Genomic DNA, 19,005 nt, shown 5'->3' on the forward strand with positions numbered 1-19,005 from the left:
TAAAGTCACACCTTTTCCTCTTCTGTCAGATGTGTTTGGGGACAAGCAAGAGGTTTGAGTAGATGTATCCAGAACGCCTGAAGCTCAGAGATTCAGACTTTATTAATGAAGACAGTCATCATCTTTCCTTTCATGCCTGCTCTGTGTATGGACTTTTCCTAAATTATGTTGAGATTTAGCAACTGCTCTAAGATAGAGTGACTATTACACTCATTTTCCAGGGATGGCTAGTCACCAAAGCAGGGCTTTGAATCTGGTTCCCTTGACCCTTAGTCAATGTGGCCTCTTCTTCAAGACCTCCACCTGGGTTTTCAGGGCATGCATACCACCAGTCCCATTTTCCCTCCCAGCTCGGGGCAAAAGTTTCCAGAAGATGAAGTTTAATATAGCAAGGCAACATTTTTTTTGGTCATGATGAAAGTATCAGCTTACATTAAGCATGTCTTGACAGGTGAAGACCACCATCCAGAGCATCTTTCCTGTAGGGCTGTCTGCATGCTGAGGACAGTGACAAACTGGTTTTCGTGATGTTCTGTCACTTGCCTTGCTTCATCGTGGACCTTTAATGCACTTCCTACCTGCAATCCTCATGTAGACATCCCAGATCTTTGGTGAGAAGAGCGAACAGAGGCTCAGGGAGTACAGCAGCTGACCCTGGCTGCGAGGACAGGGATCACTAACTTGCTCCTTCCTGAGCTTGCTGGGTGGTCTGCGTGGTTGAGCTTCAGGGCACGAGGACCGCTTGAGAAGAGAGTGGTGGTGGACTGTTCCAAGCTTCTTTTTATGGACTATTTCAGCCATGGATGAGAGGAGAACTTGACAGGGGCTTGGACACCCTTTATCTTTTCTCTAAATTCTCCTTCCAATCTTTAGAAACATATCCCTCTAGACCGACTTGAAGGAGTGAGTGAAGAAAATTAAGAGACTTAGAGATATGCCACTGCACATTAAACAGCTGTAGATTCGAGTTGCTGCTCTGTTTCTTCAGCTGGGAGACCTCCTCCTCCCTGACTCTTTCATAATCTTCTGAGAAGAAGAGCTCTCAGGAAACCAGGTGTATTCCCAACATCCACAGCTTTCTCTACAGGACCATGCAACCACTATGCTTCAGTTCCACAAAATCTCACTCTTTTTTTCTGCCTCAGGACCTTAATAAAACAACCCCTATGCCCACATTATTGCTGGTCTCACACTTCAGCTTCCTGGTGCTCGTTCACCCTGAGCCTCAGTGTTTCTTGCTTGAAGAAACCTCCTGGTCTCCTGCTTGGAGCTCACCCCACTGCTCTCTTCTCTCCTAGGACCTTAATCTTTTTCCTTACACTGTACATTTTGATTTTCAATTCTATCTTACTTCTCTTATTTAATGTTTAATTTCTCCCTCCCTCTATTGAACTTTAGATACACATCCCTCTAGACAAACTCTACAAGGAAAAGTTCAATATGGTGTTTCCATGACTAGATCACCATAGCCTAGCCCGGTGTCAGGTACATAGAAGGTATGTAATCAAAACTTATTAGGTGGAAAAAATCCAGCACTGAACAGGGTGGAAGGAGCTAATGAGAACAGAGACAGCAAGCTGGGGAATGAAGAAATGCTTTGTTCTCCTCGAGGGACTTTGGGAATGGACGCTGGCATGGCCGACTTTGGGAGGCAAAGGCAGCAAGGTCTGCAGTCACATCTCTGAAACTCTGTGCGCTTTCTAGCTTGGCCATTTCCACAGTCGCAGGTTCCCAAGCTGCTGCTGGGGCTGGAATGAGGCTCTGCTGCCTGGGGTCCTGCTCGTAGGGTACAGCTGCTGTGGAGGCTGAAGCCCAGCTGGAGCTTGTCGGAGCTGGCAGGTGGAGCAGCATTTTTCTTGCTTGGACCCTGGCAGCTCTCAGCGTTTCAAAGCTGGAACACACTGACCGGAACACTGTGACCTTTGGCACAATTTCCTCCTGTCTTCTTCCCTGCTTCAAAAGTAGAGAGGAGGAGCCCAGCTCCTTTGCTCTGGCTCTGGCTCCCTATAGGGCAGGTTCCTCTTAGATACAGAGACTGAAAGAAAGGAAGAATTAAGGGCACCGGGAGGCTGTGCTGTGAGCACCAGGGAAGCCAGATGACTTTCCATCCTACTTTGAACTTGGAGGTTTGCTAAATGGTGTGCCGGCCCGTTCAACTTCTTCTCTTCATGCTCTGGCTCTGTGTCCTGTGGTAGGGAATAGCTGCCTAGACTTTGGAAAACTCGGGGTGGGGCCACCTCCTACCTTCCAACCTTGCCAGTCAGCCTCCAAAATGCTGCCTCATTGCAGCTGAGTCAAATTGGATTCTGATTTAGTGAGAAGTTATTAAGGACTTGCTAAGCCTCAGCTGTTTCATCTTTAAAATGGCGCTAACAGTGGAAACGCTAGGACCATTAAGAAGCTTAGAGCTGGTGTAGACAAAGTGCTTGGCACTGCAGCAGACAGCTGACTTCACTGTTCTACGCGTCCTCTCATCCCTATAGGCTGATGTAATTACCTTAAAAATTTTTAAATTACATTTATTTATTCATGTATGTGCATGCATGTGTGCGTGTGTGCGTGTGTGTGTGTGTGTGTGCACAAGCATGCACATGCCACAGCAGACTTGTAGAGGTTAGAAGACAATTTGCAAAATCAGTTCTCTCCCTCTACCATGTGGGTTCAGGGGACTGAACTCAGGTTGCCAGTTTTGCAGCAAGCGCCTTTACTGGCTGAGTTATTTTGCTGGCCTGACATTGCTACTTCTTATCTGGGGAATCTGTGGAAGGCCAACAAATGACCCCATGATTGCTATTTCAAAGAAATTCTTGGAGAACAAACACTTCTACATCCCCCAACTTTCTCTCCCTATACTTATAAGCTTCTTTAACTTTGTTTAACATTGATTTCTCTACTTGATGTCTATTGTGCACCCTTTATGTACCTGACATAGAACCAGGCTATGGTGATCTAGTTATGGAAACAATCAGAACGGGCAACTATGAGGAAAGAGAACTGAGTTCTAGGAGCATGTCTATTCCACCCCATCTTAGAACCTTTTCTACTTTTGTCCTGTTTGACCTTGGCTTGCCTCCCTGAGCAGTGGAGGTAGAATATGGCTTATGCTGTTGGCTTTTGCAGAAGGCTTGTTATTCCCCTACTTCCGTACTATCAAACAACACAGCATAAGAAGAGCTGGCAGCATTTGTAGAGGACTTAATGAGATGCTTTCCCTTCCATCATCTCTTTTGGAATCTGTAATCTTGTCTGTGTAGGTGGAAGTCTGCAGGTATTGATGCTATGAATTCATGGGGGTTTAGATCCCTGGGACTTATGGTCTTATTTGAATGTGTCCTATCTGTGTGGTTGGCTAATTTCTGGGCTATTAACTTATGGGACCTGCTTTAGTCTCACTCTGCCATTTATGAGCTCATTCTATGTACCCTTCTTCATATATAAAATAAAGATAATTACAACAGTATGAGACAGTATGTAAAAGCTGCTCATCACAGTGCCTCACATATTAGGGAATCTTATCAATAATAGATGCTTGTGTTGAACTGGAAAAAAAAAAACCATTTTCTGATGTTGGCTTTCTCTTTCCTCAGTTATGGGCCAAATAAACTTGGACTTAAAATATCACTGGAGAATAACAACAAAGCATGGGCTCTGGAAAAATGGAGCACGGATCCACTGATTCAGATAAACAAAAGCAACTGGGTCCAAGGAGTGGTTTGTTCAGGACCAAGGACAGTACTCAATTTGCTCACCTACCTCTACTTTACCTGCTTATGGGATCTGAGTGAGACAATCTCTACTTCAGGGTTTCTTTATTATGCCCTTGCAACAAGTCTCCCAAGCTGTCTGCACCTACCAACTCTATTCCTCCCAACTTGCATACTTCTCTTCCTCTCCTAAATGACACATTAAGAAACATGGGATAGAGTGATTGTATTAGTCAGGGTTCTTGAAAGAAACAGAACCAGTAGAATGAATACACACACACACACACACTATATATATGGATTTATCAAATTAACTCATAGGCTAGAGTCTGAGTAGTCCAACAATGGCTACACCACACTGGAGAGGCTGAGAATCCAGTAGTTGCTCAGTCCACGAGGCTGGATGTCTCTATCAGTAGTCCCAATCTAGCGCCGAAGGTCTGGAATTCCAAAAGATTGGCTGGTCTTCAGGCTACAGGAGCAATATGAACTCGCCAGTGAGAGAGAAGGCAAGCAGCAAAAAACAAGCACTCTTTTCTGCCGCAACCTTTTATCCAGGCTGCCATCAGAACGTGACACCCACATTTGGGGTGTGTCTTCCAGCTTCAGATGATCCAATCAAGAAGATCTCTCTCATTTCAGTTAATCCCAGATCCAGTCAAGTTGACACCCAGGATTAGCCATCACAGTGATCATCCTTGTGATTATCAGTCAGCTCTAGCAGCTGTTGACATCCTATCACCATTATTTCTGAGCTTTCCTTTCTTAAGTGAGACTTGGCATGATGGGTGCTTCTTATGAGTTTGCCCCCATCCATCTCCTTCTTGGAGACAAACACAGGTCTTCTCTCTTCTAGTTTGATGACTTCCAGTTCCCTTCCACTTACTCCAACTCCCCTCAGTTTTAAGAGCCAGCAAGACACCTCCTCTACGATGATCTTCCCTACAGAGAATTGTAACACAGTTTTGGAAGGATTTCTGTGATTTATTATTCATCAGTTTAATCATTAATTAAACTTGTATCAATCAACTTTCATATCAAGGTGGATATGGTTGCTCACCTGCTGGATGAGCAAAAATAAATTCTAGTAGTTTTCTGTCTCTAAGAACTCACAGAATTCAGCATACAGGGGAGATGTTATAATGTGATGATGGAGAAGACTCCATTCTTCCATAACTTTGGCCCAGGGATTATACCTTACACCAACAGTTGAAGTCTTGTGATAGAAAACTGGGGCTACTGTAAGAATAGAAAATATACTGGGTGTGCCTGAGACACCTAACCCTCCTGTAAAGCTCTTTAGAGAGATCAACTCATTTGTTTCCCCACATATAAAGTTAGGACTTGAAGAGCCACCAAGATTGGTGAAAAGCACAGCTCATAATGGAATTTCCAATATGTCTATATTCATCTGACACCTTCTTTGTGTATGTATGTGCATTGGTATGTGGTGCATGTATGTGCTCATGTGTGTGCATGTGTGTGGGTGTGCCTGTGTGTATACATGCTTGTGAAAGCCCTGGTGAATACCAGGTATCTTCCTTGATTGTTCTACATCTTGCTTTCTGAGATGCAGTCTCTTATTTAACCTGGAGGTCACTGATTAACTAGGCTGCTTGGCCAGTGAGCTCCGGGGATCCTCCTGTCTCCACCTCCCAGTGCTGGGATTCCAGGTGTGTGCCACCATATCTGGCTTTTTATGTGTGATTTTTGGGATCTGATTCAGGTCCTCATGGTGGCATGGCAGGCACTTTACCCACTCAGCAATCTTCCCAGCTTCCATCTGGCTCCCCCTTTAGATCACGAATTACTTGAAGTGGAAACCAGGCCTCATTCAGCTGTTTCCCAGGTCCAGCACTGCCCCTTAGCAGAGAACTGACTTATGACTATGTATGTTGTGCAAGATCATAGGAGCACAAAGGAACCAAGGACACATTGGGCTTGTTCTGCGGAGCCCATTATGTAGATGGGAGGGCAACTTTTGTAGTTGACATGGGAACAGAGGGTATCAGTGCCTACTGACAGCATGGAATTTCTACTCTAAAGTAGAGGTGGAATTACATTTGTTTTCTCATTTTGCCCTTCATTAAAACAGGCCAAACTACCCAGGACACTGTTTTCTCAGGGTCTGGCCCTGCTTCAGCTCAAGGTGACTTTACTTTTCCAAAGTTTGATACTCTTCTATCTCTGGTTTGTCTCTCTGATCCATTGCTGTTAACCCTCAGATTATGGCTCAAACCTGGCATGTGGGCTTTCTGCTGTCTCCTTCACAGTGGGTGAATCTACTTTCACTTTGTTAAGAATCCACTACTCCAACTTCAGGGCCTTGTTACATGAAGCTACATTACACCACAGCACATAGCTCTCCAAATTCCTTCCCTTCACTGTCTCCTAAGGCAGGGAAATGTGTCTTCAGATGCTCATTCCTCTCAATTCCCCTGACAAGAATCTATGTCTTCTCCCAAGCAGAGTCTGGGAGACAAATGTCTGTTGCTTTAATATGCTAATTTGGTTAATCAACAATAAACACCTAACACATCTGTGTGTGTCGGTGTGTATGCATGTAATTCAATAGCTAGTTTTCTTTAAAACTACATGTATTTCATTTTATTCCATGCATTTACTTTTTTTGAAACAGTGTCTCTCTCTCTGTAGCTCCAGCTGGCCTGTAAATCACTACATAGACCAGGCTAGCCTCAATCTCACAGCGATCCGCCTGTCTCTGCCTCTAGAGTGCTGGAATAATAGGTGTATGCCACCACATTGTCCCTTGTACCTTAAAACCATTCCCCTGAGAAGGGGTCAGAGGCTTCGCCAGTCTTCCATAGTACCTGTGTCACACAGTCCCTACCCCAGGCTCCGCTTGAGAGAGCCAGGTTTGACCTGAAGTGTTCATGGCAGGAGCAAATCAGGCAGATAACAAGGGAGGCAGAGGAAACTTCATGGGGGCTGATACAGGCCGTGTCTGGAGACAGACATTTCCTGATATAGGTTAGGTGTACAAGTGGTATGACTGTATTAAGATACTACCTTATCACTACCACACTCAGCCATTGGTAGGTGTGTTCGCATTTAATTCTCAGGCTGGCATTGCTCCCCAGAGAACTCCTAGGGACGCTTCTAGGGATTCGAATATCTGCCAACCTCAGCACCTGTCTTTTCGAACATGACTGCATTACCCTGTGTTTGGCTTTTGTAGCCGTTATAGATATTTATTTTGATTCACTTTATCTTCCCTGGAGTATACTTAAGACTTGAACTGTCTATCCATGTGGCAACTTGTTTGCAATCTCATCCAGAGAAGTTTGATTTCTATAACAATCTGACTTTTCTTTCCAGTCTTGGTGGGCATCTCCAGCCCTGAGTACCACCATCTTGCTATTCATTTACCCCACTGTGTAGCTACCATTTATTACAACTATTTTCCATGTTTGCTTTCAAGTTCCCATCCAGGGAGCCAACTATATCCAGCACTTCCTCCTCTCTGTCTCTGTCTCTCTGGCTTTATGCCTGTTTCTGCCCATTAATCAAGGCCTGTCAGATGCAGTTGGTGACTCTTTCCAGCTCTCTCTAGCCCGAAAAACTCCTGTAAGTTTTTGTGAGCCACTGGAGAAGTCAGAAAGAGGACCTAGGAAAGGGGCTTTCTGGTGGGCATCAGTGAATCACCATCAAATCACAGTTCAGACAGGCTTGGCCAGGTCCTTCTGGCCATCTGATGAGTCACTACTTTGGGGGAGTGAATGATCACCCAGACAGATAATGTGTCAGTGCCTCTCCTCTGCCTGGCACTAGATATCAGAATAGTCTGCTGCTGCTCCTTCCATGTGGGCACATTGCAGGGAACTGACTCAACTCTATGAGAAATTTAAACCAGTAAGGAGGGTTAGGGGGCTTGCCATTAGGTGAGCTGGAGTCTGAACCTTGCAAGAAATATTTAAGACAGGTCTGTCTTATCTAACAACCACTGAATCAAAGTCTTGTGAGCTAAGGTCTTCTCCATAGCTATCAATGCTCTGCTTTCTATCTGGATGTGTTTTAATGGTTAGGCCTGGCTGTATTTTGTGTGATTGTGAAGCATGTAGGGTAGATGAAGGCTTGGGTACAAGGCCAAAATGACAATAGCTTGCAAGAAGGAAGTATCTGTCATGCTAAGCAATGATAGGGATGGTCTCATTTAAATCTCAGCTAGGCCATTGCTCACTTTATGAGACACGGATTATGAAATAGATTTCCCCAAGTGCTTATGGGCAGAAAAAAAAAAAACCTACATCAACAATAAAGTGATCCTCCTTGATCATCCAAACTAGGACACTTGGGAGTAAAGGGGGAACTGTTTATAATTTTTTTCCAGGCAACAGATGGCAAGGTAGAATGTCCCAGTACTCTTTTAAACAAGAGTGTTTGCGGTTCCAATCCCAAATTGTTTCCCACTTGCACATTGGTTCCCAAGGGAGTAAGAGGAGCTATTTCAGTTCTACATTCTTCTTCCACCTGCTCCCTTCTCCTCTTCTCCTCTGGAGATGTTGAAATGAAGCTCAAATCCCCATCTTTTTAAGAAGTCCCATCAGCAGTTCTGATATGCTGCCAGGCATGAGAATTCCTACATTCAATGATACAAACTTTGAGGACAAGCCATTCTTGTTCACTAGTCTGTCTTAGTACTGGTAGAGGGATATACAGTAGACACTTGCTAGATCTTCATTAATGAAGAAAGGAATCGTTTCATGAATTAATAAAGAATGTACAGGGGCAAGTGTAAGTGTCACTGTGTTCAGGTACTATACATGAGTTTGGGACACTCATCACATCGTGGGAAATGAGAAACTGGTAAATTGTGGTGACACTTGCCAGGCTATTCTTCAATTCCACCATTAAGATTAAGGCAGATTCAGTGCTATGTCTGAGCAGGAAAATGACATGGTTCGATTTGTAATTCTGAAAGAACACTCCTGTGGTTGTGTTCCGGGTTAAGCCCAAGAGAAACTGGACACTGGAAGTATTTAGAACATGTTTTTAAAAGAGCTACTGAGTGCCCAGCATAATATAACCTTTTACATAATTGAGAGAGTGCCAAGCCCGGGCAACTCCACCTCTGCTCAGCATCAGCCTCTAGACACACACTCTGCGTAGTGATCTGAAAGCCACTCTTTCAGGAGAATAGTTTCTCCCATTTGCTTGCTAGCTTCTCCCCCAATATCATGCTTCTGCCATGTTGGTGGCTGCCTGGGTGGAAGGGACCTAGTCAGATTCAGAAAAGTAAGGGTCCTTTCGTGACCACACAGCTTATCTGTTCACTGTGATTTTTCCCATATTATTTACTGTCCATGACCTTCAGGCCACCTGAGGGTCAAAACACAGTATTACAGCTCTCTAGCTGGGGACAGGGTACCAAAGGGAGCTACAGACATGGGTGTTTCCCCATGTCTGGCTGTGGTTCCCACCTCCCCACCAATGCAGCTCAGGGGACCTGGCTATTTGTAATCCTATGTCCTGGGGCTTCCCGCAAAGCATTGCCCTGTCTGGCTAGGAAACCACAGGACTGTGTGAGATGAAAGACATCCTTCACGCTTATGGCGACGAGAATGCTGTCTGTATAAACCATGTGACGTGGGGACCAATTCATAAACATTTTGCAGGCTGATGATGAATGGTGGAGCCACTTGGGTTGACTCTTTAATTGGCTTCTCTCAAGGGACAGACAGCATCTGAGATGGCTATGGACCAGTGGGGACTGGTGGTATCATGTCCCTGTATTTATAAGCAGTTTGACATGCTTTCTTTCCTCTGTGACCAAAGCCTGTGTCCTGCGTCCTCCTTCTTCCTCTAGCTGACCAGATCCTAGCTTCCCTCCAGTACTTCCTCCTTCCTGAAACCTTCCCTTAATCCCTATGTCCTTAGCTCATCCCTCCAGCTGAATGCTGTCTCATTCCCCTCATCTGTCTCTATTAATTCCCTAAGTATTTAGGCAGTGTTTGCCAGCTTATCCTGAAGCATTTCACATGGGTATTACTTAATCTTTAGTCTTTGACACCAACACTATATGACTTCTATACATGTCTCTTGTGCCTCAGTGAGCCACCGTGAACCACTAACTATAAAGAGGGCTGGAATTCTGATGTTTGGCTCTCCAACTTCTGCAAGGTAGGGTAGCATGGGTAAGAATGTGGGGAGAGGTTTAATAATCAAATTTACAGTGTATATGGCACAGCTATAATTATCAACCCATTTGATGCATTAGGAAATAGAGTCACATGGAAAACAAGCAATGTCCTCCAAATCATTTATCCAGACATGAGGGAGACAGGATTAATCCCCTAAGTTGACCACTCCTCAGGCTAAAGTAGGAAGCATCTTCCTGGAAAGATGCTTGAAGGAGGAAGAGGATGATGAATACATGGTAGACTAAGAAGCAGGATGGTGGTCAGTTGTCTCCAAGAGTAGAAACAAGGACAACTTCAGGGCACAGTCTAAGAGAGGACATAACAGAGCTCAAGTTGGGAATTGAAATAGTATTACCAAAGTATGGAGTGAGATCCAGGTATTACTTAATCTCTTTATAAGCAGGTTTTAATTCCAGGTTTGTATTATTATCCTTATTTAAAACATAAGAATATGGAGGCTCACAGTGATGGTAAACAGACGAAAGTTAGACCTCAGCTGGGCTTGAGTGACTTCAAAGTCTATCAATGACCCAACATTCCACACTGTCTTCTTACACTGAAAAACAGGAGCAGGAGTCACTGGATAGCTTCTACGAATTGCCTGGGATTGGAATTCCTGTTCTTCCTCCTAGATTTATAAACAGAAGCTGTGGGTCTGTGGAAGCCAAAGTACACAGGACAGATGCAAACAAGCCACCCATTGAGGAGGATTCCAGCATGCTACTGGTGTGTGTGTCTGCTTGCATCTCTGTCCCTGAGGTCTCCAGCCATTTCTGGGCTTGGTGGTTGATACCTGGCTGTAAAGTGTCTCTGGGCTGTCTAGCAGCTTGGTGGCCTGATATGGTCAGGGTGCTGTGGTCTGGACAACCAGCTGATAAATTGCTTTCACTTCTTCCAGGCTCACTGCCGAGTCCTTTCAGAAGAAGGAAGAGTAAGAAAAATGTTTGTGATGATTTGGAATTAAAGCGGCCTACTTTCATACGGCTTTGGTTCACTCATTCATCTACAAAGTATTGGCTGAGCCCCGTGATGGTTAATCTTGAACTGTCAATCTGATTGTCTTGAGGAATGCCTAGATACGTGAAGCACTCTTCTAGGTGTGTCTATGTGGGCTTTCCCAGAGAGAATTAGATTATAAGGTCACTAGCCAGACAAATGATTTAATCTACTGTTGGCTGCAAAATCTGAATAGACTATTGGGAAGTGGCAGAACTGTGGGAGGTGGAACCTGGTTCAAAGAAGGAGGTCACTGGGGATGTGTTCTTGGAAGCCTTACCTTGCTGTGGCTCCTTCCTCTTACTGCTTCACTCTATTCCAGTCTGCCGTAATGTGAGCTGCTCACCACGGCCTCCCAACCAACAACACTGACTGAAATCACTGAGGCTGTGGGTCATGTAAACCCCTTACATTGTTTCTGCTAAGTATTTGCTCATAGTGTTGAAAAAAAAAAAAAAAAGCTCACCAGTACAAGGCCTTCCAGTGTCATAGGTACTATCCCAAGTCATGGAACCCAGTGATGACTGAAATAATCCTCACCTTTTTAAAAGAATGTCCAGCTTATTGGGTGGGGACAGTGAGAAAAGGCACATGTGAATGTGGACTATGTGGACTGCAGCAGGGTCAAGACATAAGAAAAAGAAGTCCAGGGAAGATGACATGTGATGTAGAGTGTGGGCTTCTGGACAAAACGGCTGCCAGCTTCATCACGTCAGCTGTGCCTGCATGAAAGCTGCTCACAGAAGTGGGATCTGAGGAGCACTCAGCTGAACAACCAGCCATTCCTACCAGCCATTGTGTGCAGTTCTGCCCTAACTGCATCTGGCCTCATAGTCTTGGGGAAAGGCTCTTGTATATAGGCTAGAGAAGTTCAACGGGAGGAGGATTCATCTACCTTGCCATGGGGAAGCTATTATCCATGCCAAGTCCAGACCTTCCAGTGGGTCTGCTTTTAGGTCACCCATGCTCCAGCCTGTAACCCTTCACCCAAGCCCTGTAACTAAGCCTAATGAACTCATTGGTCCTCCAGGGTGAACTTCAGTGGAATCCTACTTTAGTTTGTCATCGTGACCTTATGAGAAAGGGGTGGGGGTAGATATTGTTTATATCTGCCAAAGGAAGGAATTCTCACAGGAAAATGACACTTGAGTAAAGATAAGACAAAGCAAAGGAGCAGGCCAGGTAGGAATCCGGGAGACCAGGACCCTCTGGTAAAGGGAACAGCAAGTTCGGAAGCTGTGAAAGGTGTGAAAGGAAGGACCTTGGGTGCCCAGGTCATGTGGGGAGCCAATACCTGGGGAAACACTGGGAGCTGAAGTGCGAGAGCAGGTGCTGGAGCTGAGATGTTTAGGGCAAAAAGAGAAAGATGTAGAAAGAATTGTGCCACGTTCTTCCCGTGAAGGGCTCAACTAGAAAGACATGATTTATCCTGAGTGAAGCCAGAAATTGGAACAAGATGTCACTGCATAGAAGTTATTGGGGATCAATTTCAGTCCTCTAATAAATGTGTTAGATAATGAACATCAGAGCCCTAGCTCTGAAGACACAGGATAAGTGCTAATTAATTCATTTAGACTTTTCTTTTTTTTGTCTTTTGAGAGACGGGGTCTCCCTGTAGTCTTAGCTGGTCTGGAACTCACTATGTAAACCAGGCTGGCCTTGAACTCATAGACGTTTGCCTGCCTCTGCCTCCCAAGTGCTGGGACTAAAGGTGTGTGCCACCATGCCCAGCTAGACATTTTTTGAGAGCCTCTTCTGTTCTAAAAAATAGATGTGCATATAAGATTCATTTTAAACTTTGATCCATTATTTAAACAACAGCAATACATTGCATTTGGCTGCTATGCCTTAGACCTCTTTTGCTCATGAGTCCCATATTAGTTTGCTGTGGTCATCATAATAAAAGAGAACAGACTGGGTGGTTTAAACACCAGATATGTATTTCTTACAATTCAGGATGCTCAAAGCCAAAGATCAAGGTGTTGGCAGGATTGGATTCTTTTGAGGCCAGAGTCCTTGGCTTGTAGATTATGGTTTTTCTCTCTGTATGTTCACATGGCCTCTCTCTGAACATCTGTTTCTTAATCACTTCTCACAGGACACTAGCCATGTTGGATTAGGGCCCACCCACATGGCCTTATTTAACTTAGTTGCCTCTTTTTAAAAAAAAAACATTATTTTTTATTTTTTATTTTATGTGTATGAGTGTATTGCTTGCATGTATGTGAGTGCACCCATGTCATGCATTGCCGCGGTGGTCAGAAGAGGGCTTCGGATTCCCCTGGAAACTAGAGTTAAAGACAGTTCGTAGCTGCCATGTGGGTGCTGGGAATCAAACCCCTGTCCTCTGCAAGAGCAGTCAGTGCTCTTAACCACTGAGCCATCTCTCCAGCCCTGTAGTTACCTCTTTTAAGGTGCTATCTCCAAATACAGTGATTTTTGTGGACTAGGGATTCAACACATTAATTTTGGAAGGACAATGTTTAGCCCAGAACAGGCTCTTTCCCTCACAATTTATTCATCAGAGGAACTGAACCATTCGCTCTACAATGAGTTGTTCTATCCGCATTTTTCAGATTTCTTCCTCGCGGTTTTCAGTATTGCCTGTGAACTGTGCTTAGATGTTTGGATGAATTTTGGTTTAATTTCTTTTTTTTTTAAGCAAGAATACTACGTTAGGAGTTGGTGTGTATTTTTACTGGAGGTGAATAATGGCTGATTTCTTCTTTCTGTGATATACAAAAAATCTGGAAAACAACAAGAAATTTAGGTAAATGCTTAACAAAACTGTAGTGTATTTACACAATGGAATTCTATTCAGCAGTAAAGAAAGATAAAATAATGAAATTTGCAAGTAAATGGATGGATCTAGAAACTGTTATACTAAGTAAAGTAACACAGACTCAGAAAAAAAAATTATGTTAAATGATGTGTGTTCTCCCTCATATGTGGCTCCTAGCACAAAATCCTTTTAAATTCCAGGTCCTTTTAATATGATGATGCTATACAGCAGTCCCTTCTGCATGAAATAACTACCATCATCACGACTTCAGCTGAACCTGATCGCTAAACATAGACACTTGTTGACGGTTGTGCTCATTCATTAAAGGAGGGCCAAGCAGGGTCACTGGACCCTCACCTGAGTATCCAGCCACTCTTCCCAGCCAACTAGTCCAGCCTTGGAAGACAAAAGTAAAATGAGGAGGAACCTAATAGAGGGATGCTTTTGGAAGCCCTTGTCAAGAAACTCCTAATGGACTCTCATATGAACAGTTGAAAATTGCCCTGTTCTGACTTTTTTCTAGTTCCCTGTCTAGACATTGTAATGCTAATTACTCTTGCCTTTACTTCTCCTTCACATCTCCTATTTATTATTTAAGGACTTTCTTTCCTGCCCCCCTAAAGATAAGAATTATGCAATTTTGGAGTCTTTTAGATAGACCCACTGAAGAGGTTCTCCAATTGCCTCACCCTCCGTCCCTATTCAGCATGGAAGAAGCCAGAGCAGTCTGAGTCCCTATTCCCTATTGGCAATTTGGGTAACCCTTTCAGAGGATGGTGTGATAAGAATAAGAGGTAGGAATTGGCTAGGCAGTTAGGGTAAAAAGGCCCCAAAGAAATGTAGCCAGTTTCTTGGCTAAAAGTCAAAATGTCCTTGGGTCTGTTAGCAACACACTCTGTTCCAAAGGCCAAACCTATCAAAAGTATTTGGGAGCTTGTATCTAATCCTTAAAAGATTTTAGGGTTACCTCTTCAGAGGGGGGGAATGTTGGAGGGGAGGGAGTGGGCATGGATTTGGTCAAAATACCTTATATGCATGTATGAAATTCTCAATAAAGTTTCTGTAAAAGTTAAAAAAATTCAAGGAAGCAGGAAAAAAAAAAAAAAAAGAAAGAAAAGAAACTATCCATTGGCAGCCACACACAAAAAAAAGAACTATGGAATACCTAGAATATGTTGGTGGTCGCTAAGTAGGGAGTGCTTTGAGACACACCTGAAACCCCTAATGTGTTTCTGAATCAGACTGAGATTCAGTTACATCCAACTTTACTTATCAACAGCAATTTTATGGGACACTTAGTTGGTAAATACAATTAAGTTTGCATGTGGGTTGAGGTTGTAGTTTAAAACAGCATTTCCTATGTCCTGCCATGCAAAAAGAGACATTTTATAGAGTCGCAGAGAGGTGGAGAGGACATGTTCCAAGGCACTTAGATATGGACCTCAGTCCTGCCTTGCCACATTCTAGAACATTGTCCTAGCCAAGCTGCTCAAAATTCCTGAATGATGAAATGCACACTAAACGCCTATCTTCAAAATTGGCTTCAGTTGTTCCTTTCCCACATACCCTTCTCGTCCCCTTCTTCTTCCTGCTTTGACTGACAGCTCCTCTCTAGAAAGCTCCTCTCCCTTGATGCTTTCTTCCTCCTGCCTGTACTTAGCTAACTTTTTGCTGTTTACATGAGTGTCTTCAGGTCTGGACCATGCATGTTTAACTGCTGTCATAACAACTACCTCTTCTTAGAAGAGCTCAGTGAATACTTGAATGGCTCAAGAGTTGCTCCTGAGTAGTGTTCAGAATTCAACTACAAATATGAAATGTCAGGATGTTTGTAATAATTACTTATAATGTACTGGGGATGTCACTCAGTTGGTGAGTGCCTGCGTAATATGCACACAGCCTGGGTTCCACCCCAGTACCACAGAAGCCAGGTGTGGTAGCTCATACCTCTAATCTAACTTAGGAGGTACAGGCAGGAGGATTCGGAAGTTCATGGTCATTCTCAGCTACATAGGAAGTTTGAGGCCAGCTTAGGCTACATGAGATCCATTCTCAAAAATCAAAATTGCTGATTCCCCAGGGCTCAAATCCAGGTCAGTAGATTCTCCACAAGCACTTTGGAGAACAGATTTTCAAGAGAATTTCTAGTGATTCTAGTGTACAGTCAGAAATGAAAGCCCTCTCAACTCTAATGTACCATAGTGGTTCTCGGTTCTAGGCCTCAGACCAGCAGCAGCACTAGTATCTACTTGGAAATTTGTTAGAAATGCAGTCTTGCACATTGTTCTAGACTTATGGAGTCAGGGTTCAGCTGTCTGTACTTAATCCATCCTCCAGGAGAATCATTATCTTAAGCAGGAGTCAGCAACCATTGTCTACAAGACAGAAAATACACTTAGTCTTTTTAACAAAATATTTTATTCTTTTTATTTTATGTGTACGAGTGTTTTGTGTACATGTGTGTAAGTGTACCAATGTCCTGCAGTGCCTGTGGCGGTCCAAAGAGGGTGTTGGGTTACTCTGGAACTGAAGTCACAGATGTTTGTTAGCTGCCATGGTGGGTGGGTGCTTGGAATCAAACCTGATCCTCTGTAAGAGCAACCAGTGCTCTTAATTGCTGAGCCATCTCTCTAGCCCTGGTAATTTAGCCTTACTATACCAACATGTGGTTGCTACAGCCATTCCACACTGTTACTGTTGCTCCAGCAGCTAATGACATTATGCAAATATGTAAGTGATGTTGTGTTCTTATAAAACTACTTAAAAATTAATCTGAAGCCATAAATTTAGCAACGTTTGTTCTTAGGGATTAGCTCAGTCAACTGTTCCTGTGTCACCAGTTACTACATGAGTGATTTCAAGTGGCAATTCTATCTTTCATTGACCAATGCAGTCTTAGGCTTGTCTTAGGGACAGGAAACTACACCCCGCCCCCAGGCACAGCTGCAGTCAGGTGGTAAAGAGAAAGCATCAGGTTAAAAAGGAGATGAAGAATGAGGACACTAATTAAATTCATAATGGCTGAGGTAATATATTCAGGAGATCCAGCATGTGGCCAGTGCCTTGTAAATGCTGATTACTGCCCCTGTAATATGATTCTTAATCATTCTTTAGTTTTGTTTTTATAAGTCAAGGCTGGCTATTGGATGTAACTCCTTATTCTTTTGGGAAGGCTCTTGAGGACATCTTCGGAGATGGGTCTGATGACAACAGGTGTAGAGAGTCATTGGAGCTAGCAGCTTGCCCCAGTGTTGGAGCAGTGTTGTTCTCTGTGCTATAGGCTGTTTGTTCAGAAGAGGCCACAGGGCAGGCTTGTTATGACATGATCACTTAATGCTCATGATGGTTAAGTCATTCCTGATGGTCCAAACTTGATATGGATGGAGAACTCCAGTCCTGGTGTGAAAAAGGGATGAACTTGCTTGACTGGAGCTTAAATAATAGGACATTCTTAGTTAATGAGAGTTTGGTTTTTAGAACCTTTTAGGGCAATGATACAAAGAAACTTGAAAGAGCACATTGGTCCTTGAAGATTTATTTTTAGAGGTAGTGGTTAATTTACAAGGACCATCCTGGGCTTAGCACTCCTTTTGACCTCAGTCCTTCTGATTTGGGTCCAAGATACTCTCAGGGTACACTTCTATCAGAGCCACCTGTAGATTTAGCAATACAGATACATTTCTAGTCCCAATGCTCACAGATTCTGGCTTGGGAACTGCGCTGGACAGCTTTAGCTGTCAACTTGACACACCTAGGTAGAGGGAATTTCAACTGAGTAATTGTCTCCTTTGGATTGAACTGTGGCCTTGTCTGTGAGGAATTTTCTTGATTGATGAGTTGTGTGGGAGGGCCCAGCCCACTGTGGGTGTTGCCACCCGTGGGCAGGTGGTCTTATATTGTATAAGAATGCAGGATGAGCACAGGCCAGAGGAGCAAGCAAGCCAGCACCATTCCTCCATGGTCTGTTCTCCAGGTTCAGGATCTGAACTCCTGCCTTTTGGACATATTGACATGACTGAACAGTACTTAGGGCTCTCATGCAGAGCTGATCAAAATTGGAAAGCCCTGAATTCTGAGCTCTTAAAGGGCAGAGCCAGGTTTTATCCTTGTGTCCCTGGCACGGTGCTCGGCAACACAATGTTGAGTTTAGCTTGTGAGTCCCTTTGTTCTATATGACTAGAAACAGGGGCCCAGGAAAGTGAAATGACTCCCTTATGGCTATGTTGTTGATGCAAGACAAGGTCACCCACATCTTTACCTCCGTGCTCATTGGTGACTGGCCTTCCCAAGCTACTTCTTGGGAAAGGATCCTATGTATGAAATATCTACTACTGGGGGCTGGAGAGACGGTTCAGTGGTTAAGAACACTGACTACTCTTGCAGAGGACCCAGGTTTGATTCCCAGCACCCACGTGGCGGCCAACAACTGTCCACAACTCCAGTCCCAGGTGATCTGATGTCTTCTTCTGACCTTCGGGCATTGCATGACATGGGTACACTTACATACATGCAGGCAATATACTCATACACATTAAAAATAAAATAAATAAAATATTAAAAAAATCTTCTACTATGTGTTAGTCTTTGCACTGAGTGATTTAAGCATGCTATTATTGCATTTTATTCTCTATTGAATAAGAGTTGCTAAGTTTGCATTATTTTGCTCTCTTTTGTAGAGGAGGAAACACGCTGAACAATCACATGACTGATGATGACAGGTGGGAGAAGAATTCCTAAGAGACTCCTTTGTGATTGAAAGGATGTGACGTGGCCTCTGGGCTCCTGACTGTTCTGTAAGTACGGCCCTTGAGAGAGGAGTTCGGGGTGTGAAGAATCATCATTGCCCACTGATGTTCCTGCATTCGTTTGTGTGTGTTACTCTTCAGTGACAAGGTGGAACCGGAGTCTGGGTGGGCCTGTATGACTGTATTGCAAACCCGTTTCCATCTGTTCGACCTTGCTACATTCACCCATGACAGCTTGGCTCCTTACCAACCAACTGTGGGGGAATTTCCACGTGAAGTGACACAAGCTGTGAGAGGGAGGTGTAAGCTAGAACCCAGGGATTTTTATTCTCAGTATTCTTTTCCATCTTCATGAGAAGAGGCCCCAGAAGACACCTGGGTGTGACTACTTCAAGAATAACAGATCACAGAAGCCCATTTTAGACAAGACTAAGAAGCTTTTGTCACTGTTGATACCTACATCACCTCATGATTTTCTTAAAATAAAAGCTTTATCCATGTGCAACTGGCATATTGTAAACCACATGTATTTGAAGTTTATCATTTTATAATTTAAAATATTTTTATTTATTATTTTTATTTTTATGTGTATGACTGTGTTGTTGCAAGTGTACCTG

General features: G+C 43.7%; 1 long non-coding RNA gene across 2 annotated transcripts; it reads left to right on the plus strand.

Moving 5' to 3' along the window:
• Nucleotides 1-9,808: 9,808 nt before the first annotated feature.
• Nucleotides 9,809-18,892, plus strand: LOC115072410. Of its 2 annotated transcripts, XR_003851466.1 has the most exons (4): nt 9,809-9,845; nt 10,498-10,591; nt 10,764-10,962; nt 18,320-18,892. It is a non-coding gene; the product is annotated as an uncharacterized LOC115072410 (long non-coding RNA). The 2 variants fall into 2 exon arrangements; XR_003851465.1 differs by lacking the exon at nt 9,809-9,845 and having other exon boundaries at nt 10,368-10,591.
• The last annotated feature ends 113 nt before the right edge of the window (nt 18,893-19,005 follow it).

Source organism: Nannospalax galili, unplaced genomic scaffold (assembly GCF_000622305.1).
Source record: "Nannospalax galili isolate Female #2095 unplaced genomic scaffold, S.galili_v1.0 scaffold380, whole genome shotgun sequence".
In the NCBI taxonomy this organism is placed as follows: domain Eukaryota; kingdom Metazoa; phylum Chordata; class Mammalia; order Rodentia; family Spalacidae; genus Nannospalax; species Nannospalax galili.